The 22327-nt window shown below is 39.0% G+C and overlaps 2 long non-coding RNA genes across 4 annotated transcripts; both read left to right on the plus strand.

Annotated features, from left to right (window-relative positions):
* Positions 1 to 7865: 7865 nt before the first annotated feature.
* Positions 7866 to 10145, plus strand: LOC118560386. 2 transcript variants are annotated; one of them, XR_004929302.1, is made up of 4 exons: positions 7881 to 8704; positions 9061 to 9253; positions 9409 to 9498; positions 9890 to 10145. It is a non-coding gene; the product is annotated as an uncharacterized LOC118560386 (long non-coding RNA). The 2 variants fall into 2 exon arrangements; XR_004929301.1 differs by having other exon boundaries at positions 7866 to 8704; positions 9061 to 9498.
* A 914-nt stretch (positions 10146 to 11059) lies between these two features.
* LOC118560385 lies at positions 11060 to 14473 on the plus strand. Of its 2 annotated transcripts, XR_004929300.1 has the most exons (7): positions 11060 to 11152; positions 11274 to 11417; positions 11563 to 11676; positions 12506 to 12575; positions 13007 to 13152; positions 13299 to 13595; positions 13753 to 14473. It is a non-coding gene; the product is annotated as an uncharacterized LOC118560385 (long non-coding RNA). The 2 variants fall into 2 exon arrangements; XR_004929299.1 differs by having other exon boundaries at positions 12506 to 13152.
* The last annotated feature ends 7854 nt before the right edge of the window (positions 14474 to 22327 follow it).

The following is a 22327-nucleotide window of genomic DNA, read 5'->3' on the forward strand; positions in this document are numbered from 1 at the left end:
TCTGGGTCCGATCCTGGGCTGTTTTTGTACCAGAGAGTAACATGCAGATTTGTTTCTGTCATTTCACCTTGTATTTTTGCTTATAGCTTGTTTCCCTTCCTGTTTCAGGGCTGAGGCTGACTTATGTGGAGATGTGTTTGGGATGTCCAGAGTATAGTAGTAGTGAGGGTTTCCTGAACCCCTTCGCACAAGTACATCTTCATGTTGTCTTTTTACCACAATGCTTCCATTTGCTGTGGGCATCAGGCTAATCCTAATTGATACAATTCCCCCCATCAAAAATAGTTCATACAGATTTAGCATTACTTCTTCCTCTGGGGGTTCTTTTGTATTTTTCTCTTCATCGGTTAGTCATGCTAAATGATTTCTCCCTTGTTTTACATCAGGGCAATCTCTTTTGATGTGTCCAACCTTTCCACACTGCCAACATTTATCTGCTAAGTAAGGGCCACCGTGGACTCTCCCTCTCCCCCCTCGGCCTCTGCTTTTGCCCCTGCGTCTGTTATCGGGCTGGCCTCTATGGCCTTGATAAAACACTTCTTCTTCTGCCCACATGGAAAGAACCTATATAAACATATATGTTTTAATATAGGTTTTGATATAGGTTTTAAATATATGTGACATATATAAAATTGGCCGTTTTCCTATATTATATGTACATATATGTGCATATATGTAATACCACATATATGTACACATATAAAATTGGCAGTTTTCCTATATTATATGCACATATATGCAACTCAATCTAGCTTATATGCAGCATATATGTGCATATATATGCGTCATATATGCACATATATGCTGTATTACACAGCATATATGTGCATATATGACGCATATAGGTTTCATATATGCGCATATATCCTCATATAGGTTCTTTCCGTGTGGGTGAGAGGAAGGTGTCTGATTTTGTTTTGGTTTTTTGTCGTTCTTTATCTTTGATTACTTTTTCTGCATGGAGTGCATGATTAATGTACTCTTCTGGTTTACCAGACGTCATGGCTATGTAATGTCGATTTACCCACTGTTGTATTGCGTTATTTGAGCCTGCATGCAGAGCGTTCTTTAACTGCTGCTGATAGGGACTTTGGGCGTTTTGCTCCTCATTCAGACCTGAATGTATTTTGAACACAGCGGTCATCCATATTCGGTTTTCATCAAAACTTTCATCTGTTTTTTGTTTGGTTCTTCCTATTTTTATTTTAACGTGACCTTGCTCTACGGGCCCTGTTTCATTATCTTCCTTTTTCTTATTTTTTTGCTCTTTTACTCTGGATTTTGCTACTTTTTCCCACCATTCTAAATCCTGCCATCCTTCTTTTGCCATTTTGTGTTCATCATAGACCCTTTTCACATGACGTCACTCAACTTCCGTTTTGAAGCGGAGCAGGGTATCTTTACTTCCGGCTACATGCTTTTACATAGAAAATTCGGGAGGTGAAGAGGTGTTTCACTGATAATCAGCGCGATTTCATAAGGTAAGACTGAGACCACAATGTGTCGCATTGACTATCTTTATTTTCCTTAATATTTGTAGCGATCATTGCTGTTATATAGATGCTTTGATCGGGACAGTAACATGAAGATCAAAGCTAACATGCAGCAGCTTGTTAGCTTACCTTACCAAACTTTTACCTATCAGTAATCAGCGTGATTTCATTAGGTAAGACTGAGAGCACAATATTAAACGTGTCTTATTGACTATCTTTATTTTCCTTAGTATTGGTAGCGATCATTGCTGTTATAAAGATGCTTTGATTGGGACAGTAACATGAAGATCAAAGCTAACATGCAGCAGCTTGTTAGCTTACTTTACCTATCATTAATCTGATGTAGATGTTATAAAATGATTACTGTAGCTTTGCTATTATAGAAATAAATCTTGTTCACTGAGTGAAAAAAGAGACATTTATCTGCTACATTGTTCCCTTTACTTGATTATGGTGACGTGTTATATATATAATTGCAGTCACTGAATTAAAAAGATCTTATTCCATTTGAATCTTTTTGTTCATTCCTAAAAAAAATTACCGTGGGTCTATTGGACAGTACTTCTGTTTCTGAATTTTCTGTGTATTATAATGAATTTTCTTCATAATATTATTTGCACTTATATTAATGCACTTTTTTTTAGTTTTTGTGCAAAATACTGTATATTTTAAGTAGAAGCCTGAAATTGTTTTTATTATACTGTATTAGTAATGACATGTGCTGCTGACCTCTTAGTCAGATCAACCTTTAAAAAAAGAGATCTTAATCTCAATGGGAGTTTATCTGGTTAAATAAAGGTTTTAAAAAGTATTATAGTTAATCTATTTTTTTCTCCCCTTGTGTCCATCTCTCAGCAGCATCATATCCACCAAGCATGGCACAATCACAGAGAAACCGCTACTGCAGTGTCCCACAGTGTTCGAACAACAAAAAAAACTTTCCATATCTCAGTGTTCATGACTTCCCGGCTGATGCTGAGACTGGAGCCCGTTGGGTGACGGCAATAAGAAGAGACGAGGGGCCAAATTTTAAAATCCTTCGTGGCAGCACTTACGCCTGCAGTCAGCACTTCTCTTCCGAGGACACCTATGTTTCTGCAAGTGGTCTTTAACAAATTAAACTCCATCTTTCTTTCTTAAAGATAATTGAGTTATAAGTTAATTTAGCTATTCCCAAGATAATTTCAGTGGCTCACCACGTAAAATTTTATTAGAGCTGTCAAAATCAATTTGTTAATGAAAGGAAATTAATCTGAGAAATTAATTAATTTCTGCACATACAAATGGTTTTTAAAAATACTCACCTGTACACTGTGATCGCACACTGTCTCTTTCTCCTGCATTGTTTACATTTCAATTGTTTACTGTTAAATCACTGCTGCACTTTATCTTGTAATTTACTGTAATTCTCAAGCTGTATGCAAACGGAATTTCGTTCTGTACGCACTCTGTGCATACATAATGACAAATAAAGTTGTCTAAATCTAATTTGTCTATGGATGAACCCAGAACCACACACAAGGGACTTAAAATGAAAGTCTTTATTGAAGGTTTGATGGGATGGAGGGTGATGTAACCAGCGAGGTAGAACTGCACGGGAACAGGGTAATGGTGTTGGCAGGAGCTGACGGACCGGAGAGAGACTTCTTGGAACCAGGAACAGGCAGCAGGGTCCACACCTCGGCAGAGAATTGACAGTTCAGGGGAGAACCCACCAGAGCTCGGCTGCAGGCTCTTCTGTAAGGCAGAGGGGAACCGAAGCAAGGCAGCAGGATAAACAGGACAGGTAAAAGGTAAAATGGACAGAGCTGCTATGAAGTATCTATGTAATAAATAACTAAAATATATGAAGTGTGATGTCTGAAGTTTTTTTAAATCCATGTTTTTTTGGTCAGTTCCTGAAAAATAACAGTATAGGACACAAGGGGTTTGCCCCGACAGCAGCATAATCCATAAATACTATAGTGAACTGATTATTAGTGTGCATGCAGTGTGCTTGCAACATTATTGACAGCGTCTTTCTCAGTCTATGATGTCCTAAACTATCACAGTTTTAACAGGAATGGGCAGAATTATTTTATTAATTGAGGCTCCAGATCTACTGACGAGACTGAGAAACACACTGAACCCACAGAGGAATTTTGAGGGATACTGCAAAAGTCTGCAACCTCAGTAAAATACTACACAAAAAAAAAAAACGGGAGGGAATGAGGCTCCTCATTTTTATTCATAGAGCTGTGACCAAGTGGCCAACAGCATTGACACTGTTCCAAAACAAAGTAAGAAAAGGCTCAACATTATACATCAACTATATCCCTGGTGTGACTCATTGACTAAAAGCTGTGAAACAGAATAGCTGATATAGCAATAAAGCTAGCGTAGCAATATAATGGAGAAATAGAAAACTAATAAATGACAAAAGTCCTGTTGGTAGCATAGCTATCATTATCCTAGCATCTATGCTAACAACAGAGCTAAGAAGACAAAGCTCTTACCTTCATAATCGAAAAGGTACTGTTCCACAAAGAACTTGTAATCTTTGTGGAGTTTGGAGGCTGGTGTGGCCGGAAGCTTTTGTGCCAGTCTGTGCACGTCTCCCAAACGAAATTTGGGTAGATTGGTGAGGGACTGTGTGAATTCCCTATGTAAAAACACTGCTCGCGGAGAAAGCGGAAGTAAAGATACCCTGCTTCACCGCAGAACGGAAGTTGCATGACGTCACTGTGAAAAGGGTCTATTTTTGCACTTCTTTGTTATTTTGTCTTTTAATTCTGCAATTTTTTGGGAATTGAGGCGTCCTTCAAATCCGTATTTCTCAATCCACCTATTTAAATGTTTATTTTTGCCGGGATCTTTACTTTGTACAAATTTCCAGTCGCTGCATTTTAATCCTTCCCTTAATTTGCTTGAGCTTTTTTCCATTTTTAATCAATTTGGACCAGTGTGTTTAATACCTAGGGTATTCTAAACACTGGGGTTTGTTTATCAGCAGGACAATACTAAAAACTATTGTGGTAATTTCTGCTTCAACCTTTTCAGGTGAGAAATTCTTGCCTTTGCATCCACAAAAGCCGTATTGTACTTTTCCTGCTGTTTTAGTATGGAATAATATAACCTAGTGGTTATATTGTTCCTAATCACACTCTCAGTCACACTTTTAAGGCCTATTTAATTGAGATAACAAATATCCTACATTTACCACAGACAATTCCGGGGGCCTGCTCCCTTGGTAGGCGAACTAGTTCCACTTCTTTTATAGACGAAAAAATATCCTACTTTTACCACAGACAATTCCGGGGGCCTGCTCCCCTGGTAGGAGTTATTTTAGCTCTATATTATTGCCTGAACAGAGTCTAGAATTCCTCAGGTCTTTTTTCTTTTATAGACGTAAAATATCCTACTTTTACCCTTTAACGGGACTACAGACAATTCCGGGGGCCTGCTCTCCTGGTACGAACTTATTTTACTCTATTTTGTCTTCTTCACTCAGGTTTTTGTTTTTAATGAAAAACCTACTTACGAAATTTACAGGACTCCGCCGTCCTCCTTTGTGCCTTAATCCCTCGGATCACCGTCAACCTTCAGAATCCTAGGGGACGGAATGAAACCCAGTCCCGTTTAAAGGGTCTGAAGGAGTCTTCAGTCCTGCTGTGGCCACAGTCTTTCTGGATTTCACCCGCGTCCACCAGTATCTTCAGGTATGTTGGTATCCGGCTCGAAGGACCAAGTTAATGTCAGGTCTATGCACCTAGAACATCATACAAACAGGAAAAAGAAAGGCACAAAGACATTTAGTTTGGTTTCATTCTCGAGGAGAGTAGGAAGAAGACCGCACAGTTACAATCTCCAACCCACTCTGCCGGTCTTCAGCGTTCTCCTCGGTTTTATTAAGAAAGTGCTCCTCTCATTGGCTGACACCATAGAGCGGGAGAGGGTCAAGAAGAGGCCAGCCGACACGACCGCACAGAGAGCTATCACCTTCCACAAGGAAGGAGCTGCTAGACCACAGTCCACCAGGAGGAAAAGGACTAGCATTCTCCAGGCCGCAAGTTCCTGGGAGATGAGGGTGGATGTGGGGAAGAGGCTGCAGTTTCCTGAGGTGGTGCAAACAACCCTCCGCCCTGACATAGTGCTGTGGTCATCCAAGGAGCGGAAGATAATCTTGGTGGAACTGACAGTACCATGGGAGGAGGGGTGCGAGGAGGCCCATGAAAGGAAGGCCGCAAAATATCAACAGCTGGCCCAAGACTGCCGAGACAGAGGCTGGCAGGCGTGGGTCTTCCCTGTGGAGATAGGGTGCAGGGGCTTTCCAGCAAGGTCTGCGTGGAACTTCCTTTCTGCCATAGGCATGGATGAGCGGAGTAAAAAGGAGGCAGCTCGTCGGATGGGGGAGGAGGCGGAACGTGCCTCATGCTGGATTTGGAGCAAGAGAGAGGAGGAAAGCTGGAAGCCAGGAGCAGATGGGCAGTGAGCTGGCCACTCACTGCGGGCCCACCAACTGGAGGGTGTTGTGGTTTAGGGCTGAAACACCCAGTGAAGGTTGGACACCACCTGAAGACATCTGCTCCTGGCGTAAGGCTACAGCTACCTGCTTAGGTAGCTGAGAAAGGCACCTCGTGTGTATTCAACAAGAAAGGGGCGTGTCCCTAGTTACAATGACTGAGGCTGTGCTGAGGGGTGAGGGAACAGATAGTTACAGCCTCAGTTGTCAACAAAGATACACAGCTGAGTAATCATGTTCAGTCAGCACATAATCTTGTAGCTGAGTCTTCTAGTTTCAGGAAGGGAAGAAACAGAGTCTCTTCTGGTTCTTCACAGGGGACATGATTAAGCTATCATGTGAGTAATATGATTATATCAGAAGCTTACATTACTACATCATAACAAGATAAATTGGTTAATGAAGTATAAACATTAATCCCAACAGAGCGTATAATTGCACAACACTGCATTTTCCTTTGAAGATATAGAAATGCACAGAGGTATTTTTTACTGCCAGAACTGCATTTTGTATTTTATTTGCATTATGTAGATTTGTCATTAAGACAGACCCTTATTTTGAAAACCCATAAAAGGAGTTTGCTGGGACTAATTGGTTCTACTTGCACACCTGTGATACGTGCACACCTTTGCTGGACGTGCTAATTATGTGAGCAAGACGGGTTATTAGCAGAGAAGCTGTGCTGTGGAGCAGCAGCAAGGAAGGAAGTTGAAGATGTCAGTTTGTTCTTAATTTCTACTTCTATGCCTGGGTCAGCCAGCGATGTATGTTTTTTTGTATGTTAATATAACTTTCTGTGTTTACTGTCTTACTGTTACTATAAGTTTATGGTGTATTTCAGTTCGACAGTGGCGTAAGTGGCGTTGTGAAGCTGTAAGACGGTGACATTGTATAAGCTGTAAGATGGCGGCATCATAAGCCTGTAAAGACTGTGCAAAAAAAAAAAATAAAGACATCTTGCCATCAGTCAAACGAACTCTTTTTACTGACATCTGAATGGCTAAAGAAGAGGTAGAAGTGACAGTGGAACTCGACGACCTATTCAAAGGATCCACAAAGTCTACAAGGATCTACAGGATTTCCCCTGGAGGTGATACTGCATAATTGCACCAAGGAGCTGGTTGCTGTATATGTTGATGGACACGTAAGTTCAGCAGTTCTTCAGAAAGATGTCCAGAAGCCAAGCGGAAAGTGTATTTGGAAAAGTGACAAGATGAAGGAGAACAATAAGGAAAGGAGTGAGGCCTGATGACAACAGCATCATCACAAGGGAGTCAAGTCACAAGTCATCTAGTGAGTTAAACATTGAAGCAGATTTCAAGTATATGTCCTGAGCATTGTAAGAAACAGGATGTCAGAAGGTAAAGTTACCAGTGCAGAACAAGCAAAAGCTGTACAAGAAGAGCAGCGAAGAGGAGAAAGACCTCGCCTGCTCACAGAGAAAGGAAGAGAACTCCACAAAGTAAAGTTGCAAGGGCTGAATTGTTGTTTTCACGGGTATTACGATAGGTGGAAAGGATTAACAAAGGGGGCTAAAAAATCCGTTGTAAAAGGAGATCCAGTTGATATTCTTAGAAGTCATATGGATATTGTACAAAGAGAAGCAGATGAGATTAATAATGTTTACGATGAATATAGAGCTATGGATGGACCACCACATGATATGCGCTCCAAATGCACATCAGTGACCAAACTTGTTTTGAGAAATATTGAATGTCAAGTTGAAGGAGAAGATCAAGAGGAGATTGTATGGCCTGATGCTGGTTCTATATTTACATCCTCTACTTCTGTTAGTGTTTCAATTCATAACCCCTCTAAGGTTAATACAGTTATATATCAAAGATCCTCTTTCAAAGCAAAAGAAGTTGCATCAAAGTATGAAGCCACAAAGGCAGTACTTCAGATGATGTCCAAGCAAGAAAATTACAAGGATAAACGCATGGCCATAGATATCCATAATAAAGGCTAGATGTCTTACGGCGCAGTCTCCATCGTCATCACCGGCGGCCATCTTGCCTCAGGCAAGTTTTCTGGCGTGCTCTGTGGTACCTAATGTAAGGTGAGTGATCAGCACGAACACAAATACTCTTATCTCATTGAATTCTTGACAGATTTACAAACAGTTTGGTTTCTTACAAACGTTATGAACGTGGCTATAAATCTTGATGCTTGAACATGTCGAAATTGCAGATTTTCTTGTCGAAATATGACTTAATCGTGCAGCATAGTTGTGCATCATGGCTACTTGCGCAAGTTATCAAGGCTGAGACCACTGGTCAATTATATAGGTTTTACTGACACTAATAACGATTGTATGACAATTAATCTTTGTTGTAAATTACAATCTTTGTCGATGTGACTGTAGTTATTAGTTGGCTAATAGGCTAATAACGAACATACAACAACACTCAGATTATTGCTAACGTTAGCTGGCTAATAACAAGAAGCTGCGAAGTGAGACCTAACGTTAGTAAGTTAGCAGCTAACGTTACAGTTTAGCTAGCTGCTAACGTTAACCAGCAACTTTACATCAGTGGAAGAGGCAGAATTGCACATGATTTCCAATCGATTTGGTTTGTCAAAACATCTTACATTATGTTACAGGAATTTGCTGGGTTTATTAAAAGGAAAATGCCACACTTTTGTGCAGCCTACGGATGCTCAAATCGCCGTAGTGTCAAACAAGAGCCAGTGGGATCACCTTTCACATGTAAGATATGACATTATGATTTGTATTTGGGATAATCGTTAGTTACTTAGTGGATGTATGTACAATACAGGCTCTGTTACACAGGAACAGCGGGGCTATGACATAATAGTACTACAAGATTGTTGTTGACGCAAAGCTTTTATAAGTTTGTATTAGTTTCGTTTGGACAACTTTTTATAAGTAGTTTAGTGTGGTTGTGTTATTCTCAAGTGCATACATACATACATACAATTAACCCAAACACATTTCATTTAGGTGTGTATTTTTGTGCTTACCCTTAATGTTGAAAGAAGGAGAAAGGGTTGGAAATGTTGACAATAATTTATACATCTTGGAACATTTCTCACGTTTTTAAGGTTTCCCAAAAACGGAAAGATGAGGAGGCTGTGGGAACTTGCCCTAAGAAGGGACGGTTTTGTTGCAAATGACAGGACTCTGCTTTGCAGTGAGCACTTCAGGAGTGAGGATTTTGACTGAACAGGGCAGACTGTCCGACTTAAAGATGGTGTTGTGCCAAACATTTTCAACTTTCCAGCACATCTTCAAAGGGTATGTGTATCATTGAAATTTAATCACATATTGACATACCAATCTTATACACCGTGAATTGTTGTTGGTCACTTTTGTTTTTGTTTCTGCAAGTTATATTATGTGTTGTTTAGTAGCACCTTTTAGACACTCAAAACGTCTTTACTTAATTTTAGCTAGTAGCCACAAGTAACACAACCACCTCTAGAAGAGTGGAAGACAACCTGCCAATGGACATGTCCCAGGGTGTACCTCAACCTGATGTTGTGAGTGTTTGCATCTGGCTTGTTAAAAACAGTTTGTTATATTCAATCCTTTATCTTATAAAAAGTTTGAGAACTACGGGCTATCTGACTACATCGCTCATAAACTTGAATTTATAAACATGTGTGAACATGAAACTAAACCCAAGGATAGGCAACCTTTACAATCAAAACAGACTTTTTTTTTCAGAGCCACAAAACATATTTTTGCCTTGTAAGTGGACAAGCTTATACAATTTCTTAAATGTATGCTGTTGTGTTTTCTGTCGGAGAATTGGAGTATCCTGTATTTAAGCTCACAGAATTGAAAAGTTAACATTTAATTCTTAAAAAAGTAAGTAATTTATATACCACTATTATTTATATATTTTTTTATATTTCTGCAAAACAACAGTGAGCCACTGGAGAGAGGGGTTTGAGCTGCAAGCGGCAGGCCACTGACCACTTGTATGCATTGCCTGCTTGCCCTAAGGCTATAAAAGCCAAACTTGAAGAAGCCTCAGCAACCGTGAGGAAACTGCAGCGGGAAAAGAGTATTGCCTTGAGGAGAGAAAAGTGGGCCAAGATGAACATGCGGGCTCTTCTGGAGGAATTGAAAGAGAAAAATCTAATCAATGAAGAGCTAAGAGACAACCTTGAATGCTATTCAGGGAAAATAAAAATATTACATTGAATATTTTGTGTGTTTTATGTTCTTTGTTGACTTCCTAGTTACTATTAAAAAGATACTTACTGAATCACTTTGCTAATTCAATTACAGATCTTCCAGTTCATCTCCTGTCGAGGCAGGCCGTAGAGTACACCAAGGCCCAGAGAGATTTTGCCCTTACGCTCCATCTGCATGGTCCAAAGGCATATCACTACCTGAGAGATACCCTGCATATTCACCTGCCACACCCCAGTTCATTGCAAAGGTATTCTTCATGATGTCTAATTTTATGTTGAATTACATTAAGCACTACAGACAATAATATCATGAATGGTTAAACTTACTGATCTAACAGCTCATGTCTCACATATTGATATTATAGCAATTTTTTTCTCTATCTAGTGTCTACATTTGGGATGCTTGTGTTGGTGGTTAAATGTCTACTTTTTAATTGTACTAAGGTGGCTGAGTTCTCTTGATGCCAGACCTGGTCTCAATAAAATGATGTTGGACATGCTGGAAACACGGCGTCAGGAAGATGAGGTCAAGTACGGATGTGTCACTCTGATGCTGGATGCCATGTCCATCAAAAATCACATCCAGTATGACCCTCAGACACAAACAATGTTTGGATATGTGGACATGGGGGATCAATTGAATGAGACTGACATGGCTTCCGAAGTTCTTGTGTTCATGGTGGTTGGGCTTCAAGGTTATTGGAAAGCTCCGATTGCATATTACTTAACCAAGTCCCTCACACCACAATCACAGACAGTCTTAGTAGAGCATGCATTGGAAGAGTTGCATCGTCGTCGGATAAGAGTGGTGTGCATGACAATGGATGGACGTGCATCCAATGTCAGTATGTGCACTCAACTTGGGTGCGATCTAAAAGCAGACCCCTGTGAGCCCTTGAAGACCCATTTTCCACATCCAGTAACCAATGACAATGTTTTTGTTATGATGGACGCTTGCCACATGCTGAAGCTGACACGCAATATGTTGCAGGTACATGCTCATTGTTTCAAATATCTGCTCTGATTGAGTCTCTCTGCCTTTTATACATTTTGATTGTATTTACATAATTGTGCAGAATATAGTGCTTTACAAAAAAAATCTAATTCTGCAGGCATACAGCCCCATTGGAAGCATAAATGGCAGTATCAATTGGAAGTACATAGTCCATCTGAACAATGTCCAAAAGAAAAGTGGACTACATGCTGCCAATAGAGTCACAGATAAGCATGTGAACTTTTCTAATCAGAAGATGAAGGTGTGTTTGTATGATGCTTAATGTATAGAGGGCCGCAGTAGTAATGGGCTCTAGGGCTATATTGTTTTTTATTTTATTTTATATATACATTTTGATGTTTGTAGCGCTTATAGACACTTAATTTCTCCTTTTAAACTTAATCAAGGTCTCCCTGGCTGCTCAGACTTTGAGTAGCTGTGTGGCAGTGGCGCTCTGCACGTTGCAGGAGGTGGGCTATGCAAAGTTCAAAGATTGTGAGGCTACTGCAGAATTCATAAAGGTAATGCAGCAAGGGATTTGCATTGTTGACCAAAATCATCTTCAACATTTGAGTGAATTATTGCTTTAACCCATTTAATCCTTTAACGCTCACCTTCAATTTGTAGTTTGTCTGTAGGTAATATTTAAAATGTGAATGTCACCAGAATTAACCCTTTATCTTTTTATTTTATTTTTTTTTCAATTTAGGCATCAAAAACAATTAAATAATTAATGACCATCCTCAAATTCAACAATATGCAAGAAGTTGGATAAAACTCTAGTGCTTCTAGTAAATTTTGATACTTGTTTATAGATAACAGACAGGCTGTTTGACATCTTGAACAGTCGCAATCTCAGAGGCAAAGGCTTCAAAGTCCCCCTTGGTTCTAGGAATTGGACAAGCACCAGGGAGTTCTTGTCAAAAGCCAGGGGATACTTGCTCACTTTGAAGATGGAAGATGGCAAACCCCTTTACCGAACAAAGAGGTCTTTTAAAATAGTGACTGTTGTATTAATGATGCACTGACACCATTTGCTGTCGCCAATACCCAGTACAAATCCTTTTAGTATAATTAAATGATCAGAATGAGACTGCTGATTTAGAAAATATGGGTTTATTATATTCTGTTAGATTTATACAAGTAGTCAATTTACAAGTCATTAAATTATCCAAGGTAATACTCCACCGGTTTCAGTGCATCCCTCAACAAGTCCATGAGTTCATGAGATGCTTCGTTCTCTTATTTATCTATCTTCTGCATCGAGTTCAGATGCTCTGTTCTCCTGTCTGCATCGAGTTCATAAGATGCTCTGTTCTCTTGTTTATCAATGTTCTGCATCGAGTTCAGATGCTCTGTCCTCTTGTTTGCATCGTGTTCATGAGATGCTCTTTTCGGTCTGCGTCAAGTTCATAAAGCGGTACGTATTATTAATATAATACTATCTTGCTCCAACGTGTTTGCAGTTTGCAAATTTGTTTCAGTTCGAATTCTCTTGTATTCAGTTTTTTCCTCCCCAGATGCCGGTGTCAAAGAGGTATGTATTGGATGGTCTGCATGTTATGCTGTGAATTGATTCAAGAAGGTTTTGTGTCCCTAAAATAAATTTTAAGCATCCTAAACCTCACATTGATTATACTTTTAAGGTCAGGGATTCAAACTAGTCAGCTTTATTCCCTTGCCGCCCCCCAAATGTGGCAATGAAGTGAATTGTGTGAAATGTGGATTTGTGTCTGCCCTGAGAAGTGCTTCTCTTGGAGCATTCACTATTTTCACCTTATACTGTTAGTTTGCATTCTTGTGTCCTGTTTTGGCAGGATCATCATAGTAAAACAGTATTTGCTTTTGAAGGTTCCTCTCTGTCCTTGGCTTCATCATAAACATTGACACATTGATGTTGATGGTTCCTGTGCTGCTTGAAGGACAGCGATATGTCCTGACTTATAGGTTCAGCCAGGACCACTTGGAGCTTCTCTTCAACTCCATCAGAGCATCGGGTAGGGTTCATTTAGATTTACCAGCCGCAACACTGAGTCAAACAAAGTGTCAGTAAAAGCTTGTATGCTGTTTTGTTTGTCTGTCTTTTTAAAGCATGTGTTGAATATCTTTGTACTATACTCATACACCTTGTGTTTTTCTTAAGGGGGCTGGAATAACAATCCTAATGCCAGCCAGTTCAAGTACATTTTCAGGAAGCTGATGGCCCGGTGAGGGGTTGTAAAATCATGCAGAGGCAATGTGACTGCACAGGATGACACAGAGTCCCTACCAGCTGTCATTGACACCTCTACTAGCCTGTCAGCTGTAGATATGTCCTCTGCAGCAGGAGAAGAAGATCTTCCATCCCCGTTTTCTGACATTCCTGCGCTAGTACATGACCACAGCTACCTTCCTGTCCGCTTTGATGGTCTTGTGGACAACGCTCTCGTGTACATTTCAGGTAAAGGCTGAATGAAAGTCGATTTTGCCTACAACCGATGGTGTCAATAGTCAAAATCTGAGGGAAATCAATCTCACAATGGTCCAAAAAGATAAATGTTCCCTTAATTTCCCCATGGTTATTATACATTATTTTAATATACCAACTCTTATTTCAGGATTTGTTGTGCGACGGGCTCTGAAAAAGCTGTCCTGTGATATCTGCCGTGCCAGCTTGGTAATAGATGCTGCATCTGCCATCAAGGACCAGAGCTACCACCTGCTGAAGTTAAAAAACAACGAAGGTCTGGTGATTCCATCAGAAGGCACAGTGATGGTAGTCAGGGCAGCAGAGTGGGTCATTCATCAGACCTCATGTACCAGACGATCACAGCCCATCAAAGTGCTAGAGGTCGTGTACATTGTACGGAAGAGGATGGGGTCAGAGGATGTGTTTGTGCTCAGAGAGCACATCGGAGAAACACAGTATGGCATAGACAGCCAAAAAACATAGCCAAGCTATGTTTTTTGGGTCATTTTTTAAATCTCTGTCTTCCATGTGTATACCATCACAGTAGTGAAGGTGGGGATTTCAACTTGCTACATCTATTTATACTTGTGAAGGGGACTATTGTACCATTTTTAATAGCAAATAAATGTCACTTTTATAATGGTTTAAAAATAGGAACTTTTGTGAAATTACCCCTGATATATAATCCAAATAGTCTACATGAAACTTCAAAGTGTTACCTTTAATTTGAAACCTGAATTATGCTTCTACACCAAGAGGTTGCCACACAATAAGCCTTTTTTGTCAGTATTTCATATTTTATTATAACAGTAATATTCATATTAAATGTATGTAAATATAAATAAATTAGGACTGTGAAATAATTAATCACACCCAAATATTAGTGTTTATTTATATATATATATATATATATATAATATAACACTAATATTTGGGTATATATATATATATATATAATGTTGCCATTCTGTACACTGAGTTTTAATAGCATATATTGATTTAACATAAATACCTTGTGCATGTGTACCTGTAAGTTTTATTCATTGTTCTTTTCATTCCATGGTTTTAATTATTCATAAGTGTGTAGTGTGATAACTACATGTCTGACTTTTGTTTAACAAACCACACAGTGTGAGAATCGTTAGACAATTGAAGAAGTTATGGTTATTTAAGTATAAATGCGCCATTGAAACACAATGTTACAAATGAGCAAGCTGCCTGTGGCAAGATGGCCGCCACGTGCGGACGTCGACCCCCATTGGCCAGCAGCGTGGACGAGACATCTAGCCTTTATTATGGATATCTATGGTCTTGCGTAACCTGTGTGAGCAGTGGATGATGGATGAACAGCACAGCTTCACGGCAACCAGGAGAATGCGCCGTGCAACTTTCCTGGAAGTCATTGAATGGATGGACAAAGCATGGGCTTCGGTGACAACCGAAACCGTAAGCGACGTAGAAGCGGAAGTGCCGCATCTTCTACCTCCAGAGTTAACGGAGTTATTTGAAAGTGTCACAGAGGATGAAGATTTCACTGGATTTTAGTTATTTGGAGTGACATGGACGCTTTGGTTAACTTCTTCGCATGTTATTTATGCTATAGTTATCTGAATAGCTCTTAATATGTTATGTTAACATACCAGGCACGTTCTCAGTTGTGTCATGTAGCGTAAGCTAACCGTACAATTATTTAGCCTGTTGTTGCCTCCGTTCTATTTTTATTTAAAATTGCCGTTCAAGATGACATGTCTGTTCTTGATGTTGGATATTATCAAATAAATTTCCCCCAAAAATGCGACTTATACTCCTTTGCGACTTATATATGTTTTTTCCTTCTTTATTATGCATTTTATGGCTGGTGCGACTTGTACTCCGGAGCGACTTATAGTCCGGAAAATACGGTAATGACATAATATAAATTTTGATTCACTCAGTCATTTGTAATAAGTCATTTTTTTATCTAATTTCCAAATTTTTGATCATATTCTCTTTAAAATCGCAGACTTTTTGCTATTTTTCATGTAAATCCTTGGTGGCGCTTGATAGCGAAGCCGGTGAGCCCCAGCGAGCTTGGCCTCCCAAGGGATTGCGCAATCCCATGTTAACTGCGCTGGCTTCCATTCTGTGAATGCATCTTCCTGTCTCTGGATCATAAATTCAATTGTTCAAACAGTTATGAACGGATTTTCCACAATTTAATGGATGTGGATTACGAATTGTGTTTTGGTCATCAAACTGTATGCAGGTAACATGTTTTCGTGTTGCTGGGCGATCATAATAGGCAAAGAACTGGTTGTAGGTGAGGCCGGCAGTTACTTGGTCTCTAGGCAGGGGGCGCTCAAGGGGCACCGCTCCTGATCCCCAAATAGTAGACTCACACCAAGTTATGGATGTATTATTAGCGAGTTTTGCTAAACAAGTAAAGCCCTAAAAAGACTCTAAACATACAGCCGGAACGGGACTGATCAAGGAAGGCTTTCCTCCCTGGCAGTGATCTCCACTGAGACTGAGAGAGTTTTAAAACAGAAGAAGATAAAGAGGACTTTTACCGGAAAGTGACCAATATTGTTGTGCAGAAAGAGTGCCGCATGGACTTAATTTATAAGTATAGGTAAGACAGCGATAATTATTCATGTTTTGTTTTTGTAATAAAATGTGCGTAATGTGGGTTATAGGTTTTAAATGTGTTACAAATGCAGAAATCCATCATAAGTCATAAACTGTTACCAGTCAAATGACAAATAATTTAGTTGTTTTTTTTTTTATCAAAGAATCAATATTTTTTCCATGTCTCTTGGTGAATTTATTTGGCACAATCAGTCTCCTTCATCACTTTGCAATGAGTCTACTCTGTAGAGTGTATATATTTGTAAATATCACCCTGATTATGTCAGTGCTTTACCAGCTATGAACCCTACCGCACGTCACTGATCCAGACCTGTTACTTCTTTGATTCTGGCCTTGTTGACTTAACAAACCTCATTCTTCAACTTTGTGTTTGGTTTAATCTCTGGAATTACTTGCTTCACAGTGATGCAATGACTAATTCCAATAATATCACTAACTTCTTCACATGAATTACAGAAACTTATGATGATCCATCCCAAATCCATTCTCTAGGCATATGGTTGGTTTTCTTTACTGCATACGACTTCTCTGGGCATCAACGCTTGTGTACAAATGTACCCCAATAGCAATCCTATTTCACAATCCAATAATGGAGCGATGTATACAGCAAGATGTTCCAAATGTGGCCATTCCCTTGCCGTGTTAGGAGTAGGTATATGATTACAATTAGCAGGCATGAATTCACAGGTGTAAACAGCTGGAACGGTAGGTCTCTTTTTCGAAAACAATCCTCTTATTTGCAGAGTTTCAAGTTTGTTACATGGTACGATTGCTTTCTTGGAAGACATTGTAGATCATTTTAACTGGAGTTTTATTCACGTCCAATTGATTTGCTATCTCATTGAGAATAAATGATGAATCACTCTGTGTATCCAACAAAGCATAAATCAGAACTTCTTTGTTTGGGTTTTCCTGCGTAGATACATAAACAGGCACTATCGCTGATGTCTGTGTATTACAGTTTTCATGAGTCACTTGTTATGCCAGAAGCTGATTGAATATGATTATTATTATTAATTATAATTTAGTATTAAAATTTGAATAATAAGTCATTCAAACTCAATTAGTAGCTATAACAAATATGATTCAAATGGTAGTGATGCTAGAGCTATAAGCTTGTAATGAATTATACTACTAATGCACTTCTTAATTAGCTGTTATGAACTCGGTTGTGCTGGAACACAATGATTTGATCGGGTTCTGACCGATGAGATTTATCCATCAATAGTGATACAGACTTGTGCGTTCTTCAGACTGACCGCTTGCCCAGAATGCACCGCGGCCGCAGCTTGATTTGAGACAGCGCAAACAGAGCTCACAGCGGTAAGTTAAAAAAATTCCCTTTTCTGCTGCTGTTGTTGTTCAAAAGTACGTTTTAAGATCGTTTGAGGCGAGAATATTATACTTTTAAGCTTCTCTATGTGGCCTGTTTACAGAGTTAGTGCGTAATTAAAAAAAAGTAGTGTGCATAATACCGCTGGTTATGATTTATTTGTTTTGTGTTTATCTGACTGACGTGTGTTGCTTTATTAACTCAATACTTGCTGGAATAAATTGTAAATGTCTCCCTAGGACGGCAGCAGCATATAAAATAAATAAATAAATACATTCTATAAATGTTTTTCCTATCTAAGTGAGTTTCTTCTGAGTCAGGACACGAATAATTGAGAGGAGAAAGAGGGAAAGAAAATAATAGTATATGAAAAAACAGAAATTTATTTTATACAAATGTTTTATCTTTGGAACAGAATGAAGGTGTAATATATTCAACAAATTATTAACAGTTACTAACATGGTTTAAAACAACAAAATAACTCATTAAGATCTTATACAAACAGACAATGCCTATAAACTTACAATTAAAAATAGTTGGAATGGAAATTAATTTACGCATTATTTTATGTATTTTTCCAGGTGGTTAAAAATGAAATGAAGCAGCATGTTAACATGACTAGAACTGATCTACATTAGGTCAGGTGTAGTCATGTTCACTTAAACATGCAGCCAGCTGGAGCAGCATTCTGTCTTCAGCCGCTGGATGGCCATCCTCCTCTGGGTCCACCTCCTCATCCTCCACGTCCAGCTGGTCACCTGCTACTATACTAATATTGTGGAGGATGCAGCAGAGGGCGATTACTTTTGGGGCAAACGTCAGGCAGACCTCCAACGCCCTGAAGAAGATGAAACGCCACCGTGTCTTCAGACCACCAAAGACACGCTCAATGATGTTAATCAGCCTTGGCGTGGTGTCTGTTGTAGCATGCCTCCACTTGACCTGTACCAAATATAAAATTAACTTGTAATTTAGGTAATATGCTGATCTGTCTTAATCTTCTATCCAATTGATATAATCTATGTATCAATTGTGTGTCATTGCTAGCTCTATTTAAGGACAAGAAGGTAAGAGATCTTACTGGCAAGCTGTTTCCCTATAGGATGCTCCACAGGCCAGCCAGCAGAGGGTCAGCAGCACCTCTATCTCCTGTGGCCATCCATGTGCCTTCTGGATGGGCAGCAGCTGAAGGAGGAGTACGATGGTGGCCCTGTTCAGCCTGAAGGCTGGTTTCAGGTCCCCTTCATTAAAAAATATTTGGAGGATCGGCACAGAGGTGTTTATCCTCACATATTTTGTTTGTTTCTTCCTGTAAATAAAAAATGCCAAATGTTAATTGTTTTTTGTCACGTTTTCTATGCATAAAACTATACCTGTTTAACATGCAGATTATTATAGTTCTCAAGAAAGAAAAGATAAAATGTATAGTGTTGTAAAACTAGTCAAGTATAGTAAATGTAACAAATGGCTTCCCTTCTCTGGTATTTTTACCATTTCACTGAAAAAATGGGCTGAACTAACTGCACATAATTTATAGATTAATCACTGTAAAGGTGGACAGACATAAAAATGTTTTTTTCTTTCCTTCCTTAATGATCAATGCTGTGAAGGTCGGGAGGTGCAATAAAGTAGCTTAACCCTACTGTTATTAATGTTAAAACTGGGTCTTCATTTTTATTAATATAGGAAAAATAGTCACAATTTCAACCTGATCACGTTTTTAATATCATCATCAATGGGGATTTTTTTAAAGATAAAAGTAGGAAATAGGCTGTTAATCTTAAAATGCCTACCAGTTGGCAATAGATGGGTGAGCAAAGCCTGCCTTCTGAGCCTCCTCTGCCTGCATCAATCTTCTCCTTGCTCGGATTTGCCTCCTCAACTGCATCACCTCCTCTTCAGCCTGCTGGTAAAGCTGACCAACGACCGAAGCAACAACAATATTGCTCGTATCGCTCATTTTGCTTCTACAAAGTGCTGATTTTTAAAGATGTTCAATCGCCTCTATAACTAGAACAATTACAACTCCCCACAAAGAAATTCCCGCTATTGCTGGTTTTATACCCACAGTTCTGTAATTATTTTAGATATTTTTTATACTTTTTAGAAATTAATTTAAATAAAAAACGTTTTCAATAAGATATGATGGTGTAGTGTATAAATAGTTTTGAACGTTAAAGGAATGCTCAAGAGCTGCGGGTGTGATGACGTCACGAGTATACTTCTGTTCCAATGCACAATACGTGCTGCGTGCTCGCGTTCTCGTCAAGTCCGATCTTCCTGTGAGCTTACCGAGCTGTGTGAAGCTGACACCCCACCCACGTCAAAAAATTCAGCAAATAGTCTGAATGGTTAGTGCTCCGTTTGTGCAGGTTTGTGCCGTTGAAATTTTCGTTTGTGCAGTTTTGGTTTCTGAGATATTAAAAATTATTTTTTAGGTCATCTAGAGTTCACTATCCCCCCATATCGCTCCAAAACAAACCAAAGTGGGCTAGTTCGTTAGTGCTCCGTTTGTGCAGGTTTGTGCCGTTGAAATTTTCGTTTGTGCAACTTTCGTTTTTGAGAAATTAAAAGTTATAATTTTGGCCGATTACGTCACCATCCCCCCATAGCGCTCCAAAACAAACCAAAGTGGGCTAGTTCGTTAGTGCTCCGTTTGTGCAGGTTTGTGCCGTTGAAATTTTCGTTTGTGCTGCTTTGGTTTCGGAGATATTATGAAATTTACTTTCAGCCGATGACGTCATCCCAGCCCTCCGCTTCAAAACAAAGCGCTGTTTTTCTTTCTTTGCTAGTGCTGAGCTGGATCCAAAACCAAAGTAGGCTACTTTTTTAGTGCTTCGTTTGTGCAGGTTTGTGCCGATAAAATGAGCCTTTGTGCTGCTTTGGTTTCCGATTCAAACTGTATGCTTTATACTTTCAGGTGATCACCTGACCAACTGAATTGATTACACGTGCATAAATTTCACCTGCTGTTGCTGTTTCACGCTGTTTTTGAGCCTGTAAATTCTTGTCAGCAATTTAGTCTGGGACAAAGGTAAATCATATGTTATTGCCAACATTGGAAAAAACGTATGTTTTTTTGATATATTTCTACTGATAAACTAGTAACATTACTATGAAGTTGTGTCATTTACCGAGCCTGTTTTCCCCCCTACAGCGTTCTTATTAAATTATTTATATATTCCTGCTTATTGGCAAAGACCTCTTGGGAAACATGTTTTTGTTTATTTTTTTAGTTTCCACTGTTATAAGTATGCTTATTTTATACAGTGGCTTGGTTGGCACACGGAAAGAAAAGTGATTATTCAACAACAGCAAGCCATGAAGTCGACACATGAAGGCAGTTTCACCACGAGTCCCATCTCATGGATCTCAGCCTCCTGACTGAGGGGAGAGGCTGGAACAGTCCATGTGCAGGATGGCTGGCGTCCTTAATGATGTTCTTCATTGGTGTAAAAAGATGTGGTCAGATCTACCGTTTGGTCTCACTTTTCTCAAGAAAGGCAGTTATTAATTTTGTATTTTTCTTTTGTCATGCATGTTATTTAAGCTGCTATTGTAAAATGTCTTATTGTTTTGTACTTTATTCCTTTAATAAATATTACGATTTATTCTGTCTCATTTAAAGAACCTTACTTTAGGCAGCAATGTCAAGTAACCCACCAATACATTTACCTTTCTCCAAAGTAATTTAATATTATCCTCTCAGAAATGAAGGGGGGAAGCACCTGCCTATACACACGCCTTGCTCAAAACCTCACGATCTGCAACCGTTATGATATGCTTATAACTTCTGAAACTATTTTACCTGTTACTTATATTGTATTTTAAAATAACTGGGCTTTTTTTAAGGTGGTTTTGATAATCCTATTCACATCGTGGACAGTTATTTTCCGCATATTCGGCAGCAAACGGGTAAAAAAAGCCAATGAAAAAAACGGAAGTGCACAGCACGTAGGCAATTGAACTAAGTAATTTGGTTCAATTGAACCAAGTAATTTACTTTTTAACATTTGAAATGCTTCAAATCTTAATTTGCAATTTCTCACCTTAAATGTAAGAATTTTTAGAACGGCATTAAGCGTTTGGCAAATTTGATATATAAAGTCGTGAAGATTCTTTTTTTTTTTTTTTTTTTTTTTTTAAGATTCTGCAAGTTTATATATGAAGTCCTCACGCAATGCCATAGGGAGTGACGCCACCCAGTGAGCCAGTGATCTTGTCTAGGCAGCAAGAGCATTAGCCTTTAAAACTTTGAATAGTCTTGTTTATTTATTTTTTGGCTTAAAATTGACATTCTTGGAATTTTTTGGACATCTGTCAAATGAGATTTTTGGAACAAGGTAAGAGAATAAATAGTGGGATATTCTTGGTTAAATGCCATACATACAGGGCTAGCTGCCACATGGGAGTAAATCCTAGCACCAAATAAGTTATTTTTAGTCACACTTGCACATGACAACTATGTCATATTTAGCTAACTTGGCCAGGGGATCAGGAAGTTAATTTCATACACTGCAATGCATATTTCTGGAAATCCACAATTCAATTACATTTTAAGTCCAGACTTGAATTTCTTGAAACATTCTGCAAGGCTTCACAATGATTAGGTGATTAGGCACATCTGTAGACTCCAGAGCTAAGACACATTTTTAAAGTTGAACTGATACTTTAATTGAACATTAACAAGTAGTAAAAATGCATAAATGACATCTAGAATTACGTAAGACGACTAAGGTTTCGAGTTGTAACAATTCTATAA

This window comes from Fundulus heteroclitus, unplaced genomic scaffold, assembly GCF_011125445.2.
Source record: "Fundulus heteroclitus isolate FHET01 unplaced genomic scaffold, MU-UCD_Fhet_4.1 scaffold_421, whole genome shotgun sequence".
Taxonomy (NCBI): domain Eukaryota; kingdom Metazoa; phylum Chordata; class Actinopteri; order Cyprinodontiformes; family Fundulidae; genus Fundulus; species Fundulus heteroclitus.